The following is an 18,993-nucleotide window of genomic DNA, read 5'->3' as shown; positions in this document are numbered from 1 at the left end:
AGCTCCTGCCATTTGCCCTCTTCCCGTTTCCGGGGCCACTTTATCCACACACCCCCCATGCCTAATGGCCGTGCAGAGAGTCTGCTCCCTTCTGCCACCAGAGCGGCCAATGAATGGCTTGAGGGGGAAGCACCTGCTGGGGCCTCCCAGGTGGCTCTAGGCCCTCGTCCTCAAGATGTGAAACTAAGACCAGAGACAGGGAAATCGAGACCGTGCACGACGCTGGTGGTAAAGGCTCAGCCACACAAATCAACAGCTTACCACACAACTTCCCCTAGAACCTTCTGGGGTGATGGAAATGTTCTATTTCTTCTTTGGGGTGGTGGTTACATGGGTATATACAATCGTCAAAACACATCAGACTGAACACCTATGATCTGTGCCTTTTACTGTACATAAGCTCTACCTCAGCTACAAAAAGAAACGTGGAAACCCGTATGATCATTTCACAGCTGGACATCGGACAAAATTCAACACCCGCTTCTACTTTAAAACCAAAAGCCCTTAAAAATAAGACCAAAAGTATCCTTGGCAGATAAGGCATGGCTGTTGCAACCCACAAGCAACACAATCCGCCTACAAGTGACACAATAAAGGCCTTAAAATTGCCATCACCGTTCACATCACCTAAACGGCACACGCTCCTCAGAGAATGATTAGAAAATACAGATCAACCAGCAGGAGACATGCCACCAGATCCCGCCGCTCAGAGACAACCGGCATTAACCCTTCCATGTGTCCACGTCATACGACAATACGTACACGTATTTGTAACTGCGCCTTTCAACGCCGTGAGGGGGTCATACTCCACACACTGCTCCCCCACTCATTTCACAGATCCTCCCGCCTCTGTGATTATGTAAGACTGCTTCCAAAGCAGTGCTCAGAACAGAATAAAGAGGTAGAAACAGAGAAAAAGAGGAGACAAAAGTGGCCATATTTGCTAATAACATCATCATAGACCTTGAAATGACAAAGAGGACAACTGGCCATCCATTCAAGTTAATAAAGAACAAATACAGAGACAGAGAACTCAGTAGTAGTCTTACACAGCAGCGACAAAGTCAGAAAACGCTAATGGTAGGGACGCCTGGGTGGCTCAGTTGGTTAAGCGTCTGCCTTCAGCTCGGGTCATGATCCCGGGGTCCTGGGATCGAGCCCCACATCAGGCTCCCTGCTCGGCTGGGAGTCTGCTTCTCCCTCTCCCTCTATGATCTCTCTTGCTTTAACTCTCTCTCAAATAAATAAATAAAATGTTTTTTAAAAAAAGCAAGAAAACACAAATGGTAAAAGGATGCCATTCTCAACTGCAACAATACATGGGATGTATATGAAAATAAAACAAAGCTGCACTGAGGAAAAAAGTGCCCGATTCTTGATTTCGGCTCAGGTCATGATCTCAGGGTTGGGAGATCAAGCACCATGCCGGGCTTCATGCGAAGGGGGTAGTCTGATATTCTCTCTCTCTCTCTCTCCTTCTGCCCCTCCACTCCCTCAATCCTGCTCTCTTAAAAAAATAAAAATAAAAAGACTGCACTGAGAATGTAAAAGACTTGAATAAACAAAGAAAAATATTCTTGGATGGAAGAACTAAATATTTCAATGTCATCAAGTTTTTCCAAATTAATGTGTAAGTTTAATATAACACCAAATCAAAATCCAATCTTTTTTTGACCTTTACAAAATGATTATTCATTGAGAAGAAGAGTGACTTTTTATTGTAATTTTAATCAAAGGAAATTCTAAGGAAACAAGAGTAAATGAAGGGTGAGTAGCCCTTCCAGATTTTAATCTATTCTAAAGCTAAGACAACTAAGACATCACACACCAAAATGAGTTTCAAAGAGCTCAACATAAAAATGATATGACAGGAAATGAAAATAACAAAAGTAATCAGTAAAACTCTAGAAGAGAGTAACTTTTTATGTTTATACAAGAGAGAAGTCACAAAGTAAATAAAAGATTTGATCTCATTAAAACATAGATTTTTATATGAAAAAGTTGTAGACCACAAACTCAGAAAGACATTTTGTAATAAATAGGACATATAAAGAGTTTAAGTGAGTTCATTATACAACAAACTGGTTAAAAATACTAACATCCCAGTATATAACAAAGGACATGAACACTTAACCAACTGTAGGTAAAACTACTATTAGAAAAAAAAAACACTGGGGGGCCGGGGTGACAGTTGAGTGAGTGACTCCTGGTTTCAGCTCAGGTTGTGATCTCAGGGTTGCGGGATCAAGACCTGAATCGGGCTCTGCACTTGGCATGGAGTCTGCTTGAGAGTCTCTCTCCCTCTCCTCCTGCTCGTGAGCTCTCTCTCTCTCCCTAAAATAAATAAAATCTTTTTAATTTTTTTTAAGATTTTATATATTGAGAGAGAAAGTGCATGAGCAGTGGGGGCAGAAGGAGAGGGAGAAGCAGATTCCCCACTGAGCAGGGAGCCCGACATGGGGCTCAGTCCCAGGACCCCAGGATCATGACCTGAGCCAAACGCAGACGTTTAACTGACTGAGCCACCCAGGCACCTGTAAAATAAATAAAATCTGTAATTGGAAAAAAAAAAAAAGCAAACATTGAAAAATATCTCAATGATCAATTGAATACAATTTAAAAAATTCTTTAACTCTTGAGATGTTAAATGAGTGCTTAACTACTTAAAAAAAAGATGTTATATTTACCTATCAGATTTAAAAAATACAATACCCGAAGCTAGCGTGTGTGTTGATGAAACTAGCATTTCCAGCCATTGCTCACAGCACTGCAAATAATGTAGTGACATTTACCAAGACCCATATAAATTAGATCTTTTTCAAACTATTACATTTCTCTGTACCAGTTTTCATAAAAGAATCTAATAAAGGCAATCGGTGACATTTACTGAATAGTTACTCTGCTGTTCCAAGCACTGAGTGCTTTGACCACCTTACCGTACAGCCTCCTTCCTCTGGCGTCTGAGAGCTCTTCATCGTAAAGAAATATCAGTGGGATGATGAAGGCAGGACAATAAATGAATTTTTCTTTATTTTACAATTTTACTTGATGGATAATTTCTTAACGTCTCTCATACTCATTCCCTTGCTCCCTTAGCTCTGGGGATGGTTGGGGCAACATGGAGGGGACAATCCCATGACTCGGGCTCCATGTCTACACACTGTGCTCCTCCCGCACCGCACCCCCACCCCTGTGCGGAGTTTTTCCCGTGGATAAAATATGGGGAAGCACGCCCATCTGGCAGGCTGCTCGCAACGTTAAGCGAGGAGAGCACGCAACCGCTGGAAACCTCCTTGGCCACCTCCTTCCTGCCTGAAAGCCCTGCACGTGACCCTTCCGGAACCTCACTCCACCGACGCCTACGACATACTCCCGGGGCTCCTCCGCCATCTTGGTGGAATACGGATGACTAGCGTTTCATAGTTTACACCATGTGTACACGACGGCCCGCGTAAGGATTACAGCTCTCATGGCTCGAGTGAAGCTCGGGTAGTTGGAATCTATTTACAGGTTTTAAAGTGAATCAACTGAGCCAGAGCTGAGCATTTTACAGATGGCTGCCTGCTGGGCCCCGGGACACGGCCGGGCAGCGGCTGAAGGCTAGCAAGCACTGGGGTCTGACGCCAGCATCCCTCCAAACCCACACTCTACCTCTGCCTGGGCCCTGGTGGCCACCGTCAGGCCCTGATTCCTAAAGGCGGCCTTCTCCAGCCAACAGGCAGACCTGGACGGAGAGGGTCACGTAGCAGCAAAGAGGGGGAAAGAGGCAGCACTCAAAGGACACCTCATAACAGGGCACGAAATTCACCAAGAATAATTCATTCCCCTAATAAGCACTTTGGATTCCTGCCTGAGCGCTCAAGCCACCAGCTTCAGCTCGCTGGGCAACACAGGTCATCTGTCCGAAACAAACTACAACGGAAGAGTCGTAGCAGGCTGCAAAGAATAAACACCTTAAGCGGAGAGTTGCCTGACCAGAAAGTAAAGCATATTAGAGAGCTTAACTGAAATAATAATGGCAGTGTGCAGAGACAGACTCAAGGAATGAAACAGAGATCTCAGATCCACAAGTATGTAAAAACTTTGAGTATGACCAAGACAAGACTTTGATCGAGTGGTGAAATCACAGACTATTCTACTGAATTATCCATGTGGCAAAATTTAAATTAGACTCCCTATCTCATCATACATGAACAATAACATGTTTGAGGGCGAAATGACCTGTGAGAAGCAAATCCTTAAACTATAATACTATATTGGGGCGCCTGGCTGGCTCAGTCGGTTAAGTATCAGACTCTTGATTTCCACTCAGGTTATGATCTCAGGGTCCAGGGATCGAGCCCTGCGTGAGGCTCTGTGTCCCGCTCCCTCCTGTTCCCTCCCCCTCTGCCCCTCCTCCCGTGCTCGTGATCGTGTGCACACACACACTCTCTAAAACAATAAAATCATTTTAAAATAAAATATACTATATAAAAATATGTATAATATTTTAGACATATGTGTGTATGTAATAAAGTATTTTAGGACCCCAGGTTAAGGAAGGATTTCTTAAAACTCAAAATGTCTTAACCATGAAAGAAAAGGATTGATGAAGTTGAATGAATTTAAATTAAAAACTAAAACGTCTGCCTATAGAAGACATTATCATAAACAACCTAAAAAGATAAGCTTCAAACCTGGAAACGATGTCTGGCACATATAACTGTCAAAAAATTAGCATCCATAATTTATAAGGAACTTCTAAAAAATCACTTCTAAAAGGGAATAAATGAGCAAAGATATGAACAGGCAATCCACAGAAGATAAAATCTGAATGGCTTTTCTTGAAACTCACAAATAATCAGGAAAAACACAAAGTAAAATCTTAGTAAGGGATTCCACATTCCACTAATAGCAGACTACGTAATCTGCACCAACCCCCATGCTTAAAACAACTAAAATAACTGATTGAAATACTTAAAATGTATCTGTTTGGAGATTTTAGCAAACTAACAAAATAATGCAGAATTAGGGGGCCAGGATTTGGGAGAAAACAGACCGCCAAGGGAGTGAGCATTTAGGGGCACTTTTCCTCTGGAGACATTTGTCCACTCCAGAGGAACAGGCCAAGAGGCCAAGTAGCACTTGTGACAGCTTCTGGGGGGGGGGACTAGAGTCAGGGCATGTCTGGGGGAGGCGTGGAGGGGCTAGTGAACTCCCCTCACTTTCGGAGGGGCCCCTGAAAGTGTGCCTCCTTGGAGTAAGTGTGAACCACTCCCAGACAGACGCTTACACTGACTGCACAGCTTCCAAACTTCCCAAGCCCGGACATATGACTGAGGGGGTCCCACACTGCTTGTGCCCGTGTGCCTCACCCAAGAAAATGTTCTTCATCTCTAGATGAAGTTATCATCTTCGGCCTCAAGTATTCTTACAAATGATTTAGCAGATACAGCGTCTGACGACAAAAAATAGCTAGGCACGTGAGGAGAAAAATTGGTAAATAGATGGATACCTGGGGGACCCACCATGGGAGGGCAGATCCCCACCGCATTTGGCTTTCAAACCAGAGGTGGTGGTGAGAGGAAACCAAGTCCCCATCCTTAAAGAGACAGTGCAGAAGCATCAGGGTGCAAAGCGCCTGGGGTATTCGGGAAGACTGATTTGCTGATCGCGGATGGTGCACAGAGAGGCAGGGATCTCTAGACTTCTCCAAGAACAAGAGAGCTGGCAGGTGCCATTTCTCTCCCCTCCCCCAGGCCTCAGGAGCTGGACTCCTACAGGAAGCAGTGCAAATGCTCCCCACCTGTCCCGCTAACACCACACGCTCTCCGTACCCTCCCTGCGTTCTCTTGCACGCTTGCCCCCACCCCACCCCACCAGGAGTCCCTCCAGAGTGGCTCCTGTCACCTCTCATCCTACAAGCAGCCCTTGACAGTGACCAGGGTCCCTCTCAGGGGACAATGCAGGGAAGGCACCCTGCAGGTCAGCGTGACCGCAGTTCCGGCACATAGACTGAAGGCAGGTACCCACTCTAACCCAGCTCAAGCCCCAGGCTGGCCCGCTAACACCACACGGACCAAACCTTGCCCACAATCAGCAGAGAGCACCACTACCACCGACCACACTGAAGGCATAAGCGGCTCAGCCACAACAGCAGGGCACACGCAACGTACATAGGAGACACCCCTGAAGTGCCTGGTTCTGATGAACAGAAAACATTGCCCTGCAGGCCACTATACAACCTCTTCTTCATAAGGCCACTACTTTCAAGAGCAAGAGATGTAGCTGACTTTCCTAACACATAGAGACAGATGCTGAGAGTTAGACAAAAGGAGGAGACAGAAGAATATGTCCCCAATAAAAGAACAGGACAAAACCACAATCAAAGGGCCAAATGAAACAGATAAGCAGCATGCCTGATAAAGAATTCAAAGTAATGGTCATAAAGATACTCACAGGACTTGAGAAAAGAGTGGAGGATCTCAGTGAGGCCCTCAACAAAGAGATAGGAAACAGAAAAAAAGAACCAGAGATGAAGAACTCAATAACTAAAATTTAAAATACACTAGAGGGACTTAATAGTGGATTAGAGGAGGCAGAAGACGGATCAGCGACCTGGAGGACAGAGTGATGGAAAGCAACCGAGCTGAAGAGCAAAAATAAAAAACAATAAACAATGAGACTAGGTTAAGGGAGCTCAGCGAAATCATCAAGCATAACAACATTCACATTATATGGACCTCAAAAGGAGAAGAGAGAGAAAAGGGGGCAGAACATGTATTTGAAGAAACAACAGCTGAAAACTCCCCTAATCTGGAGAAAAAAACCAGACATCCAGATCCAGGAGAGAGAGAGAGAGAGCCCCCAACAAGATGAACATGAGAAGGTCCACACCAAGACACATAATAATTAAAATGGCAAAAAAGTAGTGATAGAGAATGTTTAAAGAAAGAAACAAAGAAAACAGTTGTATACTAGGAAACCCTCATAAGGATGTCAGCTGATTTTTCAGCAGAAACTCTGCAGGCCACAAGAAAGTGGCATGATTTACTCAAATTACTGGAAGGAAAAAACCTGTAATCAGCAATACTCTATCCAGCAAGGTTATCATTCAGAATAGGAGAGATAAAGAGTTTCCCAAACAAAAGTTAAAGAACTTCATCACCACTAAGCCAGCCTTACAAGAAATGTTGAAGAGAATCCTCTGAGGGGCACCTGGGTCGCTCAGTCAGTTAAGCATCTACCTTCAGCTCAGGCCATGATCCCAGGGTCCTGGGACAGAGCCCCGCATTGGGCTCCCTGCTCAGCAGAGAATCTGCTTCTCCCTCTCCCTCTGCCCCCACTCTGCTCGGGCTCTCACTCCCTCACTCTCTCTCTCTCTCTCAAATAAATTAATAAAATCTATAAATAAATGAATAAATCTATAAATAGGATCAATCAATCAATCAACAAAATCCTCTGAGTGGAAAGAAAAGACCATAAGCATGAGTAAGCAAATTAGGAAAGGAAAAAATTTCACAGGTAAATACAAACATAATAAAAGTAGCAAGTTAATCACATAAAACCAGTGCATAGATTAACACACCAAAGCAGTAAAATTAATTATATCTATAAAAATTAGTCAAGGGATACACAAACTAAAAGGATGTAAATACAACATCATATATGATGTGGGAAACAAAGGCAGAAGAAAAATTATTAAATTTCCTTACTACCTACAGCCCATTGACAAGTCCTTGAAACAGGCGGAGTGACATTCTTCCAGGGACTCAACTGCCTCAATGTTAATACTTTTCTAAGGGCAAAAGGCAATCCTAGCCTGAGCACCCCCACCGCCACCACCACCAGGATCCTGTAAGTCCATTTTAACATATAAAAATTCCTTTGGAAACTTTATCTCTAAACTCTCCCAAGGGACATGTTGGCAATCATCCCCCAAGCATATGGCCCACCGATATACATCTGAAGGGTCTCATGACTAAGGTTTTATTAGATGGTAATAAATGACCTTTTCCCAACAACAACTAGCCCTCTCAAGGTCCTGGAAACCTTGCTTCCAAAATTCCTTAGAGACCTACGCTATCCCTAACCCCCTCCCAACTTGCAAGTATATAACCGGCCATTCATCATGACCCCAGTGCAGCTCTTTCTGCCCACGGGTCCTGTTCTCATTGCTTTAATAAAAATCACCTTTTTGCACAAAAGGCATCTTAAGAATTCTTTCTTGGCCATCGGCTTCAAACCCTAACATTGTCTTTCCTACATTAATATACACAAAATGTAGCAAGAGAGAGTAAAAATTAAGCGCTTTTAGAATGGGTTCGAACTTAAGTGATCACCAACTTAACACAAGCCGCTACAAGAATAGGATGTTATATACAAACCTAACAATAACCACAAATCAAAAACCTATCAGAGATACAGAAAAAATAAAGAAGGAGGAATCCAAGTACATCACTAAGGAAAGCCATGATACCACAAGGGAAGAGAGGAACACAAGAAAAGAACAGAGAAGAACTGCGAAAACAACCACAAAACAAGTAAGAAAACGGCAGTAAGGACATACCCATCAATAATTTCTTTGAATGTAAATGGACTAAATGCTCTAATGAAAAGACATAGGATATCAGAATGGAAAGAAGCAGGACCAACATATATGCTGCCTCCAAAAGACTCACTTGAGACCTAAACACATATAGATTGCAGTGAAGGAATGAAAAAGCATTTATCCTGCAAATGGAAGAAAAAAGAAAGCTGGGGTAGCAATACTTATATCAGACAAAATAGACTGTAAAACGAAGATTTGACAAGAGACAAAGACACTACATAATCATAAAGGGCGCAATCCAACAAGAAGATGTACCAATTGTAAATACGTATGCACCCAACATGGGAGCACCCAAAAGTAATTACCAGCAGACATTAAGGAAGAACTCGATAGTAAGACAATAACAACAGTAAGGGACTTTACCACCCCACCCACATCAATGGACAAATCATCCTGATAGAAAATCAACAAGGAAGGGGTGGCTTTGAATGACACATTGGACCAGATGGATCTAACAGGTATATTCAGAACATTCCATCCAAAAACAGCAAAATACACATTCTTTGCAAGGGCACATGGAACATGTTCCAGAATACAGCACGTATTGGGCCACAAAACAAGTCTCAACAAATTCCAAGAGACTGAAGTTACCTCATGCATCTTTTCCAACCATAACACTATGGAACCAGAAATCAACCGCAAGAAAAAAAAACCTGGAAAGAACACAAATACATGGAGGTTAAACAACATGCTACTCGACAATGCATGGGTCAACCAAGACATCAAAAAGGAAACTAAAAAATACAAGGAGACAAATGAGAATAAAAACACAACGGTCTAAAATCCTTGGGATGCAGCAAAAGCTGTTCTAAAAGGGAAGAATAAGGGTGCCTGGATGGCTCAGTCAGTTAAGCATCCACCTTCTGCTCAGGTCACGATACCAGGGTCTTGGGATCAAGCCCCACGTCAGGCTCCTTGCTCAGCAGGGAGTCTGCCTCTCCCTCTCCTCCCTGCTCATGCTCTCTCTAGATATCTCTCTCTCGCTCTCAAATAAAATCTTTCAAAAAATAATATAAAAATAAAAATAAATAAATAAAAGGGAAGATTATAGCAGTACAGGCCTACCTCAAGAAGCAAGAAAATCTCAGACAACCTAGAGCTAGAAAAAAGGACAAACAAAACCCAAAGTCACTAGAAGGATGGAAATAATAAAGACTGGAGCAGAAATGAATTAGAGACTTAAAAAAAAACCCACAATAGAATAGATCACTGAAACCAGGAGCTGGTTCTTTGAAAAGGTCAATAAAATTGATAAACCTTTAGCCAGACTCATGACAAAGGGAGAGTGAGAGAAAACACTAAAATCAGAAGCAGAGAAGAAATAACCAACACCACAAAAATACAAAAGATGATGAGAACATTATGAAAATTTATATGCCACCAAATGGGACAATCTAAGAGAAATGGATAAATTCTGAGAAACATATAACCTTCCAAAACTGAATCAGGAACAAATACGACATTTGAATAGACCAATTACCAGCAACGAAATGGAATCAGTAATTAAAAAAAAAAACAACTCCCAAGAAAAGAAAATCCAGAATCATATGGCTTCACAGGTGAATTCTACCAAAAATTAAAAAAGAGTTAATACCTATTCTTCTCAAAGTACTCAAATAAATAAATAAAAAGAAGGAAAAAATTCCAAATTTCATTCTACAAGGTCAGCATTACCCTGATACCAAAACCAGATAAAGACACTAAAGGCCAGTATCTCTGATGAACCTAGATGCAAAAATCCTCAACAAAATACTAGCAAACTGAATTAAACAATACATTTTTAAAAAATCATTCACCTTAATCAAGTGGGATTCATTCCAGGGATGTAAGGGTGGTTCGATATTTGCAAATCAATCGAGACATCACATTAACAAGAGAAAGGATAAAAAAATATATGATCATTTCAACGGATGCAGAAAAAGCATCTGACAAAGTACAATATCCACTCATGATAAAAACTCTTAACAAAGTAGGTATAGAGGGAACATACCTCAGCATAATAAGGGCCATATATGAAAAACCCACAGCTAATTTTATACTCAATAGTGACAACCTGAGAGCTTTTCCTAAAGATAAGGAACAAGACAGGGATGCCCACTCTCACCCTTTTATTCAACATAGTACTGGAAGCCCTAACCACGGCAATCAGGCAACATAAAGAAATAAAAAATATCCCAGTAAGGAAGGAGTAAAATTCTCACTATATGCAGATGACATGATCCTGTATATAGAAAGCCCTAAAGACTCCACCAAAAAAGTTACTAGAACTGATAAAAAATTGAGTCAAGTCACAGGATACAAAATCAATGTACAGAAATCTGTTGCATTCCTATACACATAATGAAGCAGCAGAAAGTGAAATCAAGGAAACAATTTCATGTACAATTGCACCAAAAACAATAAAATATCTAGGAATAAACTTAACCAAAGAGGTAAAAGACCTGTACTCTGAAAACTATAAAACACAAATGAAAGAAATTAAAGATGACACAAAGAAATGGAAAGACATTCCATACTCATGGGTTGGAAGAACAAATATTGTTAAAATGTCTATACTACCTAAAGCAATCTACATATTTAGTGCAATCCCTACCAAAACACTTACAGCATTTTTCACAGAATTAGAATAAACAATCCTAGAATTTGTATGGATTCACAAAAGACCTCACATAGCAAAAGCCCTCTTGAAAAAGAAAAGCAAGGGGCACCTGGCTGGCTCAGTCAGTAGAGCACGTGACTCTTAATCTTGGGGTTATAAGCTCCAACCCCACAATAGGTGTAGAGATTACTTAGAAATAAAATCTTGAGGCACCTGGGTGGCTCAGTCAGTTGGGCATCCAACTCTTGATTTTGGCTTGGGTCATGATCTCAGGATCATGGGATCAAGCCCCACATCAGGTTCCACACTGAGGATGAAGCCTGCTTGAGATTCTCTCTCCCTTTCCCTTTGCCCCTCCCCTGCTCACGCACACGTGCATGCACACTGTAAATAAATAAATTAAATTAAATCTTAGTAAAAAAAGAAAAGAAAAAGGAAGTATCACAAAACTGGAAGTATCAAATTCCAGATTTCAAATTATATTACGAAGTGGTAGTAATTAAAACATTGTGTTACTGGCATTCAAATATCCACATAGATGAATGAAATAGAATAGAAAACCCAGAAATAAACCCACAATTATATGGTCATTTAATCTATGACAAAGGAGGAATGGATATACAACAGGGAAAAAGACAGTCTCTTCAACAAATGCTGTTGGGAAAACTGGACAGCCACATGCAGAAGAATGTAACTGGACCACTTTCTTACACCACACAGAAAAACTCAAAATGGATGAAAGACCTAAATGAGACCTGAAACCATAAAAATCTTTGAAGAGAGCACAAATAGTGATGTCTATGACATCAGCCGTAACAACATTTTTCTAGATGTCTCCTGAGGCAAAGGAAATAAAAGCAAAAATAAACTATTGGGACTTCAACAAAATGAAAAAGTTTCTGCACAGCAAAGGAAATAATCAACAAAACTAAAAGGTAACCTACAGAGTGGGAGAAGATATTTGCACATGACAGACCTGATAAAGGGTTAGTATCCAAAATATATGAAGAACTTATACAACTCAACACCCAACAAATAATCCAATTAAAAAATGGGCAGGGGCGCCTGGGTGGCTCAGTCAGTTAAGCATCTGACTCTTGATTTCAGCTCAGGTCACGATCTCAGGGTCATGAGATCAAGCCCCACACTAGGCTCCATGCATAGTGGGGAATCTGCTAGAGATTCTCTCTCTCTCTCTCTCTCTCACCCCCCTTCTGCCCCTTCCCCTCTTCCACTCTCTCTCTTTCACTAAAATAAATAAATCTTTTTTTAAAAAAAATGGGCAGAAGACATGAACAGACGTTTCGCCAAAGAGACATACAGATGGCCAACAGACACATGGAAAGATACTCAACATCATTCATCATCAGGGAAATGCAAATCGAAACTACAAGGAGATATCACCTCACACCTGCCAGATGTTTAGAATCAAGAAATAAAAGGTGTTGGTGAGGATGTGGAGAAAAAGGAACCTTGTACACTGTTGGTAGGAATGCAAACTGGTAAAGCCACTGTGGAAAACAGTGTGAAGGTTCCTCAAAAGAATAAAAATAGGGGGCACTTGAATGGCTCAGGTGGTTAACCAGCCAAGTTTTGATATAGGCTCAGGTCTTGATCTCTGGGTTATGAGTTCCAATTATGCATTGGGCTCCACGATGGGTGAGGAGCCTACTTTAAAAAAAATAAAAGAGGCAAAGGGGGGTGCGTGGGTGGCTCAGTCAGTTAAGCATTTGCCTTTCGCTCAGGCCATGATCCCAGGGTCCTGGGATCGAGCCCCACATTGGTCTCCCTGCTCAGTGGGGAGTCTGCTTCTCCCTCTCCTTCTGCTCCTGCCCCTGCTTGTGTGTTTTCTCTCTCTCAAATAAATAAAAATCTTTTTTAAAAAAAAAAGGCAAAGGATCTGTACTCTGAAAACTACAGAACACTCATGAAAGAAATTGAGGACAACACAAAGAAATGGAAAAACATTCCATGGTCATGGATTGGAAGAACAAATATTGTTAAAATGTCTATGCTACCCAAAGCAATCTACACATTCAATGCAATCCCTATCAAAATACCTTCAGCATTTTCCACAGAGCTGAACAAACAATCCTAAAATTTGTATGGAACCAGAAAAGACCCTGAATAGCCAGAGGAATGTTGAAAAAGAAAAGCAAACCTGGAAGCATCACAATTCGACTTCAAGCTCCATTACAAAGCTGTAATCATCAAGAAAGTATGGTACTGACACAAAAACAGACACATTGCTCAATGGAACACAATAGAGAACCCAGAAATGGACCCTCAACTCTATGGTCAACTAATCCTTGACAAAGCGGGAAAGAATATCCGACGGAGAAAAGACAGTCTCTTCAACAAATGGTGTTGGGAAAATTGGACAGCCACATGCAGAAGAATGAAACTGCACCACTTTCTTACATCATACACAAAAATAAATTCAAAATGGATGGGAGACCTAAATGTGAGACAGGAATCCATCAAAATTCTAGAGGAAAATGTAGGCAGCAACCTCTCCAAAGACAAGGGAAACAAAGGCAAAAATGAACTATTGGGACTTCATCAGGATAAAAAGTTTTTGCACCTCAAAGGAAACAGTCAACAAAACTAAAAGGCAACCAACAGAATGGGAGAAGATATTTGCAAATGACATATCAGACAAAGGGGTAGTATCCAAAATCTATAAAGAACTTACCAAACTCACCACCCAAAACACAAATAATCCAATCAAGAAACGGGCAGAAGACATGAACAGGCACTTCTCCAAAGAAGACATCCAAATGGCCAACAGACATGTGAAAAAGTGCTCAACATCACTCGGCATCAGGGAAACACACATCAAAACCATAGTGAGATACCACCTCACACCTGTCAGAATGGCTAAAATTAACAAGTTGGGAAATAACAGATGTTAGCAAAGCGGAGAAAGGGGAACCCTCTTACACTGTTGATGGGAATGTAAACTGATGCAGCCACTCTGGAAAACAATATGGAGGTTTCTCAGAAAGTTGAAAATAGAGCTACCTACGAGCCAGCAATTGCACTACTGGGTACTTATCCAAAGGATACAAACACAGTGATTCGAAAGGGCGCATGCACCCCAATATTTATAGCAGCAATGTCCACAACAGCCAAGCTCTGGAAAGAGGACAGATGTCCATCAACAGAAGAATGGATAAAGAAGATGGGGTGTATACACACACACAAACACACACAGGAATATTATGCAGCCATCAAAAAATGAAATCTTACCATTGGCAGCAACATGGATGGATCTAGAGGGTATTATGTTAAGTAAAATAAATCAGTCAGAGAAAGACAAATACCATATGGAATTTAAGAAACAAAATAGATGAACACAGAGGAAGGAAAGGAAAAATAAAATAAGAAAACAGAGAGGGAGGCAAACCAAGAGACTCCTGACTGTAGGAAACAAACTGGGTATTGCTGGAGAGGAAGTGGGTAGGGGAAATGGGGTAATTGGGTGATGGGCATTAAGGAGGGCACTTGATATAATGAGCACTGGGTGTTAAATGCAACTGAGGAATCACTAAATTCTACCCTTGAAACATAATACAGTGTATGTTACCTAAATTGAATTCAAATAAAAAGTTTTTTCAAAACAGCAAAAAAAATTTTAAATAAAAATTAAAAATAAATAAAATAAAATATAGAACTACCCTATGATCCAGTAATCATACTACTGGGTATTTATCCCAAAAATACAAAAACACTAATTTAGGGGAATACATGCACCCTTATGTTTATTGCAGCATTATTTACAATAGCCAAACTATAGAAGTAGCCCAAGCATCCATCAATGGATGAATGGATAAAGAAGAGCTGGTACATATACACAACAGAATATTACTCAGCCATCAAAAAGAATGAAATCTTGCCATTTACAACAACATGGACAGAGCTGGAGAGTATTATGCTAAGTGAAGTCAGAGAAAGACAGATACCACATGATTTCACTCATATGTGGAATTTAATAAACAAAACAAGGAAAAATGAGAGAGAGAGAGAGAGAGAGGGAGACAAATGAAGAAACAGACTCTTTTTTTTTAAGATTTTTTATTTATTTATTTGACAGAGAGACAGCCAGCGAGAGAGGGAACACAAGCAGGGGGAGTGGGAGAGGAAGAAGCAGGCTCCCAGAGGAGGAGCCCGATGCGGGGCTCGATCCCAGGACCCCGGGATCACGCCCTGAGCCGAAGGCAAACACTTAACAACTGAGCCACCCAGGCGCCCCAAGAAACAGACTCTTAACGATAAAGAACTAATGGTTACCAGAGGGGAGGGGGAAATAGGTAATGGGGATTAAGGAGGGCACTTGTGATGAGCACTGGGTGCTGTAAGAAAGTGTTGAATCGCTATATGGTAAACTCGAAACTAATAACACTCTGTTAACTAACTGGAATTACAATAAAAACTTAAAAAAGAATAATAAGAGTGCATAACTTCCAAGCTAAAAGAAGATGGAATAAAAAAACACTAAATCAATCCAAAAGAAGCCAAGAAGGAAGAGAAAGAATAATATAGAACAGGTGGGGCAAACTGAAGGCCCTTAGTAAGAAGATAAACGTAAACCCAAATATGTTTTTTTAAATTCCATTAAATGACCAGACTGTACTTTTGAAAATTTTAGTCTCTAGACTTACAAGACACATCTTAAGCACAGGATAGAGGAAAGTTAAAATAAAAAAACTAAAAAGATATATTGTGAGAACATTAACCAAAGGAAACCAGTGTAGTTATACCAATTTTAGGGAAATAGACTAAGTTAAAAGCATTACTAAAGGGGCACCTGGCTGGCTTCGTCAGTAGAGCATGCGACTCTTGATCTTGGGGTTGTGAGTTCAAGGCGCACATTGGGTGTAGAGATTACTTAAAAATCTTAAAAAAAAAAAGGCATTACTAGAAATCATTTCATCATGATAAAAAGGTTCAATTCAGGGGCGCCTGGGGACAAAGGCAGTTGAGCTCCAAATCTTGGTTTTGGCTCAGGTCACGATCTCAGGGTTGTGAGATCGAGCCCCACGTCGGGCTCAGCGGAGAGTCTGCTTGAGATTCTCTCCCTCTCCCTCTACCCCTCCCTCCACTCCCACATGCATGCACTCTCACTCTACCTCTCTCTAAAATAAATAAATCTTTTTTTAAAAAAAAAGGTTCAATTCATCAGGAAGATAGAGCAATTCCATATGGGTAATCACCTAATAACTAGCCTCAAAGAAAAAAACTGACACAACAGCAAGGAGTAATAGACAAATCAGTATAATAGCAGTCTATTTTAACATACCTCTCCCAGTAATGATAGACAAGCAAACAAAAAATCAGTAGGAATATACAAGATTTGAACAACATCAAACACCTAGGAATAAGTCTGACAAAAGACATGCAAGACTCCTATGTAGTTTATTGTTTATAAAACATTATTGAAAAACTTGAAAGAAGATCTAAATAAAAGCAGAACTATATGGTAGTCATGGATGAGATGAGGCAATATTGTAAAGATGTCGATTCTCCCCAAACTGGTCTACAGAGTCAATGCAAACTAATTCAATATTCCAACAAGATTTTCTGAGTTTTGTTTTGTGGAACTCAATGAGCGGATTATAACATTTACATGGAAACCCCAAGGACTTAGAATAGTCAAGGCAATATTGACTTCAACGAGGTGTAAGAACTTCCTTGAACAGCTTTGAAGGCTTACTGTAAAGCTACAGGTGAGCTAGTGTGGTGTTGGCACAAAGATAGAAAAATAAACCAATAGAATAAAACAGAAATCCCAGAAACAATCCCAGCATATTTGGACAATGGCAGAGCTGTGGGGAGTGGGGAAAAAGACAGTCTTTTCAATAATGTGAGAACAATTAGATAACCATGTAAAAAATAAATAAATCTTGATTTCTACGTGACCTCATACACACAAATCAATCCTAGTCAGAATATAGATCTAAATATAGATTATCCAATATAGATCTATTATCTAATATAGATCAGTTATCTTGCCCGTGACAAGGCAAAATAATAAAGCTTCCACAAAACAGCCTCCTAAAATATCCTCGTAACATCGAGTAGGAAAGGATGTCTTAAACAGGATGCAAGGATTACAAACCATAAAGAAAGAGACTGATAAATTAGACGAATAAATTTCAGATCGTAAAAATGAATTAAGACTACGTATCAGGGGCGCCTGGGTGGCACAGCGGTTAAGCGTCTGCCTTCGGCTCAGGGTGTGATCCCGGCGTTATGGGATCGAGCCCCGCATCAGGCTCCTCTGCTATGAGCCTGCTTCTTCCTCTCCCACTCCCCCTGCTTGTGTTCCCTCTCTCACTGGCTGTCTCTATCTCTGTCGTATAAATAAATAAAATCTTAAAAAAAAAAAAGACTACGTATCAAAAGATAGGATTACAGCCAAAAAGGCAAACCACAGAATGGGAGAAAATATTACAAAATAGATGCGTCAACAGGCAGTTTCCTTTAAACCAGTAAGACAGACAAACCCATGGAAAAATGTACGAGACTCGAACAGGTACTTCACAAAAGTGAGTACCCAACTAGCCAATAAACATATGAAAATATTCTCAACCTCATTAGTCATCAGAGAAATGTACGTTAAAATGTCAGGATCCCAAGATGTCAGACCGTAGTAAGTGCGGATAAAGGTGTGGAACAGTGGGGACTTCATACACCAAGAAAGGAAATATAGAGTTAAGATGGTGGAGGAGTAGGGGACCCCTTTTTCAGCCAGCCTGAGTTGACCTGGTTAGGTACCAGACCAGCAGGAACATCCACGGAATCAGCCTGAGACGCAGGAAGATACATCTGGATCTCTAAAAATGAACATCTCCAGTGCTGAGTATTGAGGTACAAAGTGGGGAGCCGTGAAACCGCGCACAGATATGGGAAGATAAACGGAAGGGGGAGGGAGCTGCCGTGTCCGGGCCCCGGGAAGCGGTAGCCACCTGCACGGGGGAGCGGGCGGACCGCGGACCTGCACACTTGAGACAGCAGACTGAGACCATGAGCCGGGGGCGCACGCTACCAAGCATCTCACGGAACTCCGGAACTCTGGTGTGCTCACTGGATCCATACTGAGACCGGTTGCTCTGGGAGCGCACGCGGGGCGGCTGGCGACTGGCGGGGTTAGAAACACAAAGGACAGAGATGCGCCGGCCCTGGAAGTGAGGGCTGGGACGCCGGGTGTGGGGCACACAGCCCGGGATGCTGCAGGGTTGAGCGCAGGGTTGAGCAGCACCAACAGAAACAGAGTTAAAGTGGCCAGAACATCAGTGGAGAACGGGCCGCAATCCCTCTGTTCTGAGACAGAGCCTGAGATTCGGCCACTGCTGCTGAGGCACAGCAAACTGCCAGGGAAAGCCGCCAGAGAACAAAAGCCTGGAAATACCAGCTCACAGCGTGCCCATCCCCACCCCCCCTTGCAGGGGACACGGAGACTCTACCCAAACAGGGTTTCCTGAGTATCGGCGCAGCAGGTCCCTCCCCGAGAAGGCAGGCTGAAAAATCAAGAAGCCCACAACCCGGGGTGCCTGGGTGGCGCAGTCATTAAGCGCCTGTCTTCAGCTTAGGGCGTGATCACAGCATTCCAGAAAGGAGTCCCTCATCGGGCTTCTCCGCTGGGAGCCTGCTTCTTCCTCTCCCACTCCCCTGCTTGGGTTCCCTTTCTTGCTGACTGTCTGTCTCTCTCTGTCTCAAATAAACAAATAAAATCTTTAAAGAAGAAGCCCACATCCCTAAGATCTCTATAAAACAAGGGCTCACGGCCTGGGTCCCAGTC

Source organism: Ailuropoda melanoleuca, chromosome X (assembly GCF_002007445.2).
Source record: "Ailuropoda melanoleuca isolate Jingjing chromosome X, ASM200744v2, whole genome shotgun sequence".
NCBI lineage: Eukaryota > Metazoa > Chordata > Mammalia > Carnivora > Ursidae > Ailuropoda > Ailuropoda melanoleuca.
Note: the sequence above shows the minus strand (reverse complement) of the source record.